Raw genomic sequence first — 10,673 nt, forward strand, 5'->3', positions numbered from 1 at the left:
TAGAGCGAAAGTCTTCATTTTCTTAAAACTATTGCTTAAAGAACAAAGGTATTTAATTTCATGAAGACTGATTAATACTTTTTTCTTTGAAGTTTGTCTTTTCTAAGTTGTATTTATGTAAATGTATTTATGTATTATGTAAATCACCAAATCCAAGGTCACTAAGACTTTATCTTATATTTTAGTCTATAGTTTATTTTCAGTTAATATTTGTATATGGTGTAATAGTCAAGATTTTTTATTTTATTTATTTGTTTGGCCTATGGTTGCCTGTTGTTCCAGTACCATTTGTTGGAAAGATTATCCTATGCCCATTGAGTATCCATGGCTCTTTTAGGAAAAGTGAATTGACCGTATACATCTCAGTCTATTTCTGGACTCTGTTTTATTTCATCAATCTATTTGTCTGTCTTTACACCAGTAACTAACTGTGTTGATTACTGTGGCTTTCTAATTGATTTCAGAGAGGAAGGGAGAGGGAAGAGAGAAATAGAAATGGCAATGATGAGAGTCATTGTCTGCGTCCTGCATGCCCCACACTGGGGACTGAGCAGGCAACCTGGGCATGCGCCCTTGACTGGAATCGAACCCGGGATCCTTCAGTCCACAGGCTAATGCTCTATCCAGTGAGCCAAACCAGCTAGGGATACTTCCCCTTTTTCTTTTCAACAGGCTTTTAAAAGTAGTCAAAGAGTGTAACCAAGTGATCCAGAGAACGGGCATCATTTGCCCCTAAAGTTCCCATGTGTGGAGAGGGCGCAGGACTCAGTGTAGCACCACATGATGGTCCGTTCATGCCGTGGGCCCAGCCCAGCACAGTTCCTTAATTCCTGGTAGAACTGTCGTCAGTGCGGCTGGGTGTTGCCTGCTCTGAGGGTCCCTGCTCTTTTGGGGTCTGCATTTGCCCTGCTCTTGGCCCCTTACTGCCTGTGGGGGTGCAGGGATACAGAGTCTGTGGCTCCTTGGGGCCTGCACCCAGTGAGGCATCCTCACCTTTTCCCTCTGGGGCAGGATCTAATAAGTCTTAAAGTCAGGTAAAATTAGTCCACTAACTTTCTTCTCCCCAAAATTGTTTAGACTATTCTAAGTTCTTTGTATTTCTATGTAAATTTCAGAATCTGGTTGTAAATTTTTACGGAAAAGTCTCTAGGGCTTTTTATTGGGATTGCATTGACTCTTCAATGCAGTTTTGTGGAAATTGACATTTTAACAGTACTGACCCATGGACCCATGAACATGAGATGTCTTCTCAGTTATTCAGGCCGCCTTTAATTTCTCTTAGCAGTGTTTGGTAGTTTTACTGTGAAGAATGCAATTTTTTGCCCTAGCTGGTTTGGCTCAGTGGATAGAACATCGACTTGCAGACTGACGGGTCCAGGATTCGATTCCAAGGGCACATGTGGAGAGCAGCTATACTGTTCGGACAGGATCAAGCCTCGGACTGACTTGTGGCAAAGCCACATACAAGTCCCAGCTTGGAGAGCAAAGCCCTCCCAGCACAATTATAGCCAAAAGGCTATGGTTGTAAGCTTGACCTTATAGTCCGACCCTGCAGTCCTAGGTAGCTAAGGGATGGGGGCTGCGGGAGGTGCAGCAAGTGCTGCCAAAACAAGGCTTGAGAAAGTTCAGAGAATGGCAACAGCAGGAGAGAAGCAGATTTGACACTCACAAGAACATTATAAACATCTTGCCCTTGTTTTGCTTTGTGTGATCTGACTATAAAGTAAAGCCTCAGCTTATATGCTGTGCCGTTGTTTCCTCATCCAGGTTTTTCAGATGCCTTTTCTGGCCCCAACTGTATTTTCTTGTTTGTCTGCTTTAATCCTTCACCACCTCTCCTCAAGTTCACCACTGGCCGTGCTGGATGCAGTTCAGGCACATCCTGGGTTGTGGGCTCGATCCCCAGTATATGGTGTGTGTGTGTGTTCAGGAGGCAGCCAATCAATGATTCTCTTTCAACATTGATATTTCTATCTCTCTCCCTCTTCCTCTCTGAAATCAATAAAAATATATTTTAAAGAAAGGTAAAATGATAGACACATACTTCTTTTTAAAAAATGCAATTTTTTGGTGCAATGTATCCCCAAGTGCTGCTGGTTGTGTGTTTTTTAATGCTATAGTATTGTTTTATAAACTTCAGTTTCTAATTTCTCACTGCTACTATATAAAATAAAATTTATTTTTGTATTTTATCTTGTAGCCTACAACCTTGCTAAACTCACTCACTTTAGAAGCTTTTTTGGGGGTTGATTCTATATGATTTTTTAAAATATAGATGAGTATGTCTGCAAATTAAGACAGCTTATAAAATAAATGAGCTTCTTTCTTTCCAATCTGGTTCCTTTTTATTTTTTCTGGCTTATGGCACCGGCTAGACCTTTTAGAATAGTGTTGAATAGAAAAGTACACATTTTTATGGTCCTAATCTTATAGAAAAGCATTTAATCTTTTATTAGTGTCCTCGATCAGATTGGGGAAACTCCCTTCTATTACTAGTGTGCTGAGAGTTTTTGTCAGGAAAGGATGCTGGTTTTTTCAGATGCCTTTTCTGCCTTTATTGACACAAGTATATCTTTTTTTCTTTATCATGAATTACACTGATTTTGCAATGGTAAGCCGATCTTGTGTTTCTGGGATAAACTTCACTTGACCACAATATCCTATCTAATAATAGACAAATATGCAAATTGACCATACCTCCGACACACCCACAAGCCACACCCACCATCCAATCAGAGCGAGTATGCAAATTAACCCATCCAAGATGGCTACAGCCACAGAGAGCAAGGTTTCCCAGGCAACAGAGGGAAACAAGCTTTCCGCCAGCCGTTGCAGGCCTAAGCCTCCACTCAAGCTACAAAGTTTAAATTATAGAAGGTAAACAAATTCAAACAGAAATGGCGTCAGAATGGAGCTTGAGAGAGCAGGCCAGGGTTGCCACCGGCAACAGGGGAAGCAAAGCTTTCCACACACCCTGGCCGGGCCCACCCGCTTAAGGCAACAAAGTTTCAATTATAACCCCAACAGAAATGGCTGCCGCCGAGGAGGGAGCCCCAGGCTTGGCTCCGCTCCAGGCTACAAAGTTTCAATTGTAGAAGGAAAATAAATTCCAGATACCAGGGCCTCCGCTTGGGTTGCCAGGGGGCGTGGCCAGCCTGCAAACCACCACAGGCCCCTCGCTCAGGCCGCCCCATGGCCCAAGGGAACCCCCACCCTGATCAGGGACACCCTTCAGGGCAAACCAGCTGGCCCTGTACCTGGCCTCTATCCTATCTAATAAAAGAGTATTATGCAGATTGATCATCACTGCAACACACAATATAGCTGCCCCCATGTGGTCAAAGATCCTGCCCCCATGTGGACACAAGATGGCCAGCAGGAGAGGGCAGTTGGGAGGCACCCGGCCTGCAAGGGAGGGCAGTTGAGAGGGACCAGGCCTGCAAGGGAGGGCAGTTGGAGGTGATCAACCCTGCAGGAGAGGGCAGTTAGGGGTGACCAGGCCAGCAGAGGAGGGAAGTTGGGGGCAAACAGGATGGCAGTGGAGTGGTTAGGGGGTGATCAGGCTGGCAGGCAGAAGTGGTTAGGGGCAATCAGGAAGGCAGGCAGGCAAGCAGTTGGGAGCCAGCAGTCCTGGATTGTGAGAGGGATGTCCGACTGCCCGTTTAGGCCCGATCCCACCGGGATCGGGCCTAAACGGGCAGTCGGACATCCCTTCAGGGGTCCCAGATTGGAGAGGGTGCAGGCTGGGCTGAGGGACAACCCCCCTCCGTGCACAAATTTTGTGCACCGGGCTTCTAGTATTAAAATAAGGTTCTTTTTTATTTATTGTTGGATTTGATTTGCTAACACTTTAAGAATTATTGCATCAGCCTTGGCTGGGTTGCTTAATTGGTTAGAGCATTGTCCCAATACGCCAAAGTTACGGGTTTGATCCCTGGTGAGGGCACATTCAAGAATTAACCAGTAAATACATAAATAAGTGGAACAACAAATTGATCTTGCTCTCTTTCTCTCTACTTCCCTAAACATGAATAAAACTAAAATTAAAAATTTTTTACACCTATGTTTATAAGAGATATTTGTCTATAGTGGTTTGTTTATTTTCTTGTAATACTTCTGTCAGGTTTAGGTCTCAGGGTCTGCTGGCCTCATATAATGACTTGGGAAATATTCACTCCCCTTCGGTAGTCTGGGAAAACTGTGGTACTTTGTTTGCATCTTGTTTCCTAATTTCAACTATTCTGGCTAGAAGTTTATAAATTTTATTGATCTTTTCATAGAACGAGCTTTTGGTTCCATTGATTTTTATCTGTTTTTACAATTTGATTTTATTAATTTCTGATTTTTTTCCTGCTTTAGATTTTATTTGCTCTTTCGCAAAATTTAAACTGGATAGTGAGAGTTATTGGTTGGAGATTTTTCCTTCTTTCTAATAGGTGTTTAGTGTTATAAAATTTCCTCTAAGTATTGCTTGAGTTGCATCCCCAACCTTAGATATGTGGGGGTTTTTTTTCATCTAGTTTAAAATTTTATCTAATTTCTCTTTTGATATTTTTCCTATGATCCAACAATGATTTTGTAGTTATTTCGTTTCTAAATATTTGGGGATTTTCCACATCGTTGTTACTGATTTCTAATTTGATTCTACTGTGTCCAGATAACATACCCTGTGTAATTTGAATTTTTTAAATATATTGAGGCTTGTTTTATAGCTCAGAGATAATCTCTTTTAATAAATGTTCCATGTGCAGTTGAAAAGAATGTGTATTCTGCAAGTTGTTTGGCAGAGTGTTCTATAAATGTCAGTTAGGTCACATTGGTTGATAGTGTTTTTTTAAAAAAATATATTTTATTGATTTTTACAGAGAGGAAGGGAGAGGGATAGAGAGTTAGAAACATCGATCAGCTGCCTCCTGCACACCCCTACTGGGGATGTGCCCGCAACCAAGGTACATGCCCTTGACCGGAATCGAACCTGGAACCTTTCAGTCTGCAGGCTGACGCTCTATCCACTAAGCCAGTGGTCGGCAAACTCATTAGTCAACAGAGCCAAATATCAGCAGTACAACGATTGAAATTTCTTTTGAGAGCCAAATTTTTTAAGCTTCTTCTAACGCCACTTCTTCAAAATAGACTCAACCAGGCCGTGGTATTTTGTGGAAGAGCCACACTCAAGGGGCCAAAGAGCTGCATGTGGCTCGCGAGCCGCAGTTTGCCGACCATGGCACGAAGCCAAACCAGTTAGGGCAAGTTGATAGTGTTTTTAAGTCTTCTATATCTCTGCTGATTTTCTGTCTAATATTTCATTAAGTTGTTAACAGAGGGGTGTTGATAATTGTGGATTTGTCTGTTTATTATTACAGTTTTGTCGTCATGTATTCTACACTTGATCTTAGCCAAAAGGCCGAGAAGCAATATCTTCATGTATATGGAAGCTTTATTATTTTTTTTAAACGTAGTCAATTTTATGTTCCTTCAACCACAAAGAGAGTCTTTGGTTGTACAAACATCACTAGTTACAGTCTTGCCCAGAGGTCCCGGCTGGGGAGGGGGCAGTTAGTCTGTGGCCAGAACTCCTGAGGGGTCTCTAAAATGCTAACACCCAGGTTAAAAGACTTAGGGCAAGGGTGGTGGTGGTGCTGGCAGGGCCCCCACCCCAAGTCTGGGGAAGGGACCCGCCCCTCTAGGAGGGCACTGGGCCCAGGCCTCGGTGCCCTGGCCACGGGGCGGCGGCTGCTGCACGGGGCCTCGTCCTCAGGGCCCACGGCTTCTGGTGAGGGCCTGCCCAGAAGCACCAGGGCCACCTCTCCATCCTCCTGCAGGCCAGGGCTGGGAGACGGCTCCAGGGATCTGTTCCTCGGCAAAATCTGTACTGCATGTCATATGCAAGCTTTGTTATTAAGTGCATACGTTATTAGGTTTGTTATAGCATCTTGATGAATTGAGCCTTTTCCCGTTATGCTATAGCTCTATATTATTTTTTGCTCTACAATGACTTTGATATTAACCTTTTGCACTCAGATGTCGAGTGTGACTCGACACGGTTAGCATCGGTAGCCCATCCCTTCCCTCCCTCCATCCCTCCTCCTTTATTTGGGCTTTTCTTACATTAAATAAATAAGTTTGTATGAAAAGAAACTCCAGTTTTTTATTCTACTGCCGCGCTTTGTAAAATCTGGGGTATTTAAAAAATTAAATCCCGAGTAGAATAAAGGAATCGAGAAAAAAGCAAGCGAGTGCAAAGGGTTAATAATGCCACTCCAGCTTTCTTTTGATTAGTATTATGTATCTTTTTCCATCCATCTTTTAAACTTTTTAAAAATTAAATTTATTGGGGTTACATGGGTTGATAATGACATTATATAATTTTCAGGTATGAATTTATACAATGCGGTCTGTATACTCTATACTTGACCTCTGTATCCTCTTAGTTCTCTACCCTTCTTTCCTTCTGGTAACCCCCATTCTGTTGTCTGTATCTTTGAGCTTTTCTTTTGTTCATTTGTTCCTTTTGTTTTATATCCCACAAATATTAGTAAAATCATACAGTTCTCCTTTTCTGACTTATTTCACTTAGTGTTATACTCTTATCATCCATCCATGTTATCACAAATGGCAATGTTTCTTCTTTTATATGGCCGAGTAATATTTCATTATAATACCAGAGGCCCGGTGCACGAATTTGTGCACCAGTGGGGTCCCTTGGCCTGGCCTGTGGGATCAGGTCGAAATTGGCTCTCTGACATCCCCCTAGGGATCCTAGATTGTGAGAGGGCGCAAACCAGGCCAAGGGACCCCACCGGTGTGCAATCAGGGCTGTGGAGAGATGTGGGAGGTTGGCCAGCCAGGGAGAGATTGTGGGAGGGCTCCAGGGCATGTCCGGCATGTCTTGCTCAGTCTCAATCGGCCGGACCCCAGCAGCAAGCTAACCTACCGGTCGGAGCGTCTGCCCCCTGGTGGTCAGTGCACGTCATAGCGACTGGTTGACCGGTCGACTGCCTCCTGGTGGTCAGTGCACGTCATAGCGAGTGGTTGAGCGGCCTTAGCATATCATTAGCATATTATGCTTTGATTGGTTGAATGGCCAACCGGACACTCACTTATTAGCATATTAGGCTTTTATTATATAGCATGTACCACATCTTTATTCAGCCATCCAAAGGACACTTAAGTTGTTTCCATGTGACTAATGCTGCAGTGAACATAGATGTACGTACATCTTTACAAGTAAGTGTTTTCAAAAATTTCAGCTATATACCCAGAATAGGAATTGCTGGATCATATGGTAGCTCTGTTCTTATTTTTTTTTTAGGAATCTCCACACTCTTTTCCACAGAGGCTGTGCCAGTTTTCATTCCCACTAACTGTGTCAGGGTTCCCTTTTCTCCACATCCCCTCCAACACTTGTTATTTCTTGTCATTGATAATAACCATTCTAACAGGTATGAGGTGGTATCTCATTGAGGTTTTGATTTGCATTTCCCTTATAACTAGTGAAGTTGAGCATATTTTCATATATCTGTTGGCCATATGTATGTCTTCCTTGGAAAAGTCTCTATTCAGGTCCCTATTTTTAACTGGGTTCTTTGCTTTTATTGTTGAGTTGTAACAATAAATTTATAAAATTTGGATTATAGCCCCTTATCAGAAGTATCATTTGTAATCATTCTCTCCCATTTGGTTGCTTGCCTTTTTTTGTTGGTGGTGATTTATTTTGCTGTGCAGAAGAATTTTAATTTGATATAGTCCAATTCTTTTATTTTTGCAATTACTTCCCTTGCCTTTGTGGACAGGTTTACAAAGAACTCCTCTGAGACCATGGTCCCTAAGTTTAGTGCCTATGTTTTTTTCTAAGTATTTTATTGTTTCAGGTCTTATATTTAATCTTTAATCTATTTGGTGTTAGATAGCAGTCTAGTTTCATTCTTTTATTTTTTAATTTTTTTAATTTTTTTAAAATTTCTTTATTGATTAAGGTGTCACATATTTGTCCTCATCCCCCCAATTCCCATCCCACACCCCTCCCCACGGATGCCCCAACCCCCTGTTGAACTTAACCATTGGTTAGGCTCATATGCATGCACACAAGTCCTTTGGTTGATCTCTCCCCCCCTCCCCCCACCCTCCCCTATCCTCCCTCTGAGGCCCAATAGTCAGATCGATGCCTCCTTGTTTCTGGTTCTGTTCTTGTTCATCAGTCTATGTTGTTCATCATTTCCCCTAGATGAGCGAGATCATGTGTCACTAGAGATATACTTATAAAAACTGAATGTAAAACGAGCAATAATAGTTATGCTGACAGGCAAATGAATCAGTCTGTAGTGAGTTTCTTTCTGGACCAACAGTTCTTTTGAGACCCAATATCAATGTCCACCAGTTCCTTATGTGTACATGTCGGCACTGACCCCTCAGCTCTGGATGGTGGACAAATGGTGGCAATGCAGGTCTGACTCCCTCTGGTTTGGTCTCGGCCGGACCCAGGGGCACGGCTTCACCCGGACCCAGGGGGCGTGTGGCCTCACCTGGACCCGGGACCCAGCCTCACCTGGATCCAGGGGCACACGGCCTCACCCGGACCCGGGATCCAGCCCCACCCGGACCCAGGGGCGCGTGGCCTCACCCGGACCCAGGTGCGCGCGACCTCACCCAGACCCGGGACCCAGCCTAGTTTCATTCTTTTAAATGTGGCTTTCTAGTTTTCCCAACACCATTTATTGAAGAGACTTTCCTTTCTTCATTGTATGTTTTTGGCTCCCTTGTTTAAAATTAGTTGCCCATATGTGTGTGTGGATTTATTTCTGGACTCTCAATTCTGTCCCATAAACTTGTGTTTTGCCAAAATTATACTGTTTTGATTACTGTAGTTTTATAGTATAACTAGAGCCCCAGTGCATGAAATTCGTGCACGGGGGTGGGGGGGATGTCCCTCAGCCCAGCCTGCACCCTCTCCAATCTGAGACCCCTCGAGGGATGTCCAACTTCCCTCTCACAATCCAGGACTGCTGGCTCCCAACTGCTCACCTGCCTGCCTTCCTGATTGCCCCTAACCGCTACTGCCTGCCAATCTGATCACCCCCTAACCACTCCCCTGCCAGTCTGATTGATGCCTAACTGCTCCCCTGCCAACCTGTTTGCCCCTAACTGCCCTCCCCTTTAGGCCTGGTCCCCCCTAACTGCCCTTCCCTGCAAGCCTGGTCACCCCCAACTTCCCTCCTCTGCCAGCCTGGTCACCCCTAACTGCCCTCCCCTGCAGGCTTGATCGCCCCCAACTGCCCTCCCTTGCAGGCCTGGTCCCTCCCAACTGCCCTCCCCTGCTGGCCATCTTGTGGTGGTCATCTTGTGTCCACATGGGGGCAGGATCTTTGATCACATGGGGGTAGACATATTGTGTGTTGGAGTGATGGTCAATCTGCACATTACTATTTTATTAGATAGGATAGAGGCCTGGTGCATGGGTGGGGGCTGGCTGGTTTGCCCTGAAGGGTGTCCCGGATCAGGGTGGGGGTTCTCTTGGCGCGTGGAGCGGCCTGGGCGAGGGGCCTGTGGTGGTTTGCAGGCCGGTCACGCCCCCTGGCAACCCAAGCGGAGGCCCTGGTATCTGGAATTTATTTATCTTCTATAATTGAAACTTTGTAGCCTGGAGTGGAACCAAGCCTTCTGCTTGCTCTATGGTGGCAGCCATTTCTGTTGGGATTTATGTATCTTCTGTAATTGAAACTTTGTAGCCTGGAGTGAAGGCCTCAGCCAGCCAGGGCTGCAGAAGCTTGGCTTCCTCCATCACCAGGGGCAACCTTAGCCTCCCGCTCTTCCAGCTCTGTGGCTGCTGCCATTTCTGTTGGAATTTATTTACCTTCTATAATTGAAACTTTGTAGCCTTGAGTGGAGGCCTAGGCCAGCAAGGGGAGGCGGAAAGCTTGGCTTCCTCCATTGCCGGGGAAACCCAAGCATCCCTGCTGCTCTCTGTGGCTGCAGCCATCTTAGTTGTGTTTATTTGCATATTTGCTCCTGATTGGCTGTTGGGCGTGGCTTGCGTGCGTGGCTTGTGGGTATAGCAGAGGTATGGTCAATTTGCATATTACTCTTTTATTAGATAGGATTTGAAGTCAGGGAGTTTGATGCCTCTGGCTATTACTTTGGCTATTCAGGGTCTTTTGTGTTTCCATACAAATTTGAGTATTTTTTGTTGTTGATGTTCTATTTCTGTGAAAAACTCCTTTGGGATTTTGATGGGGATTGCATTAAATCTGTAAACTGCTTTAGGTAGAGTAGCCAACCTAGAGGTAAGGGATTCCAGGATTACAGGGAGTTAGCAATGGCCTTCTGGCCTCAGGGTATGAAATCCCCAAAAGCTACTAGTTAATGGCTCTTAGAGCAAGTTTTTGCATCTTGAGACCCCAGTGGCCCACAGTCCACAGCCCCTTACGTTGCTCTTTCTAGTCAGCTTTCACAGAGGTCTTTTATTGTTTAGTTTTCTCTCTTCCTCCTGGATCATTACTAGGTTTCTGTCTTCAAGTTCACTAATTCTCTGTTCTGTCTGGTCTGCTCTTTTGCTTCGTTCTTTTATAGTTTTAGTTTGTTTGATAAAGTACTTCTGTTCATTAATTTTATTCCTGAGTTCTTAGGACTGTGAGTTTTCGTGTATATTGTTGAGTTTCTTTATAACTGTAACCTTG

The sequence above is a fragment of the Cnephaeus nilssonii genome (assembly GCF_951640355.1).
Source record: "Cnephaeus nilssonii genome assembly, chromosome: 3".
Lineage (NCBI taxonomy): Eukaryota > Metazoa > Chordata > Mammalia > Chiroptera > Vespertilionidae > Cnephaeus > Cnephaeus nilssonii.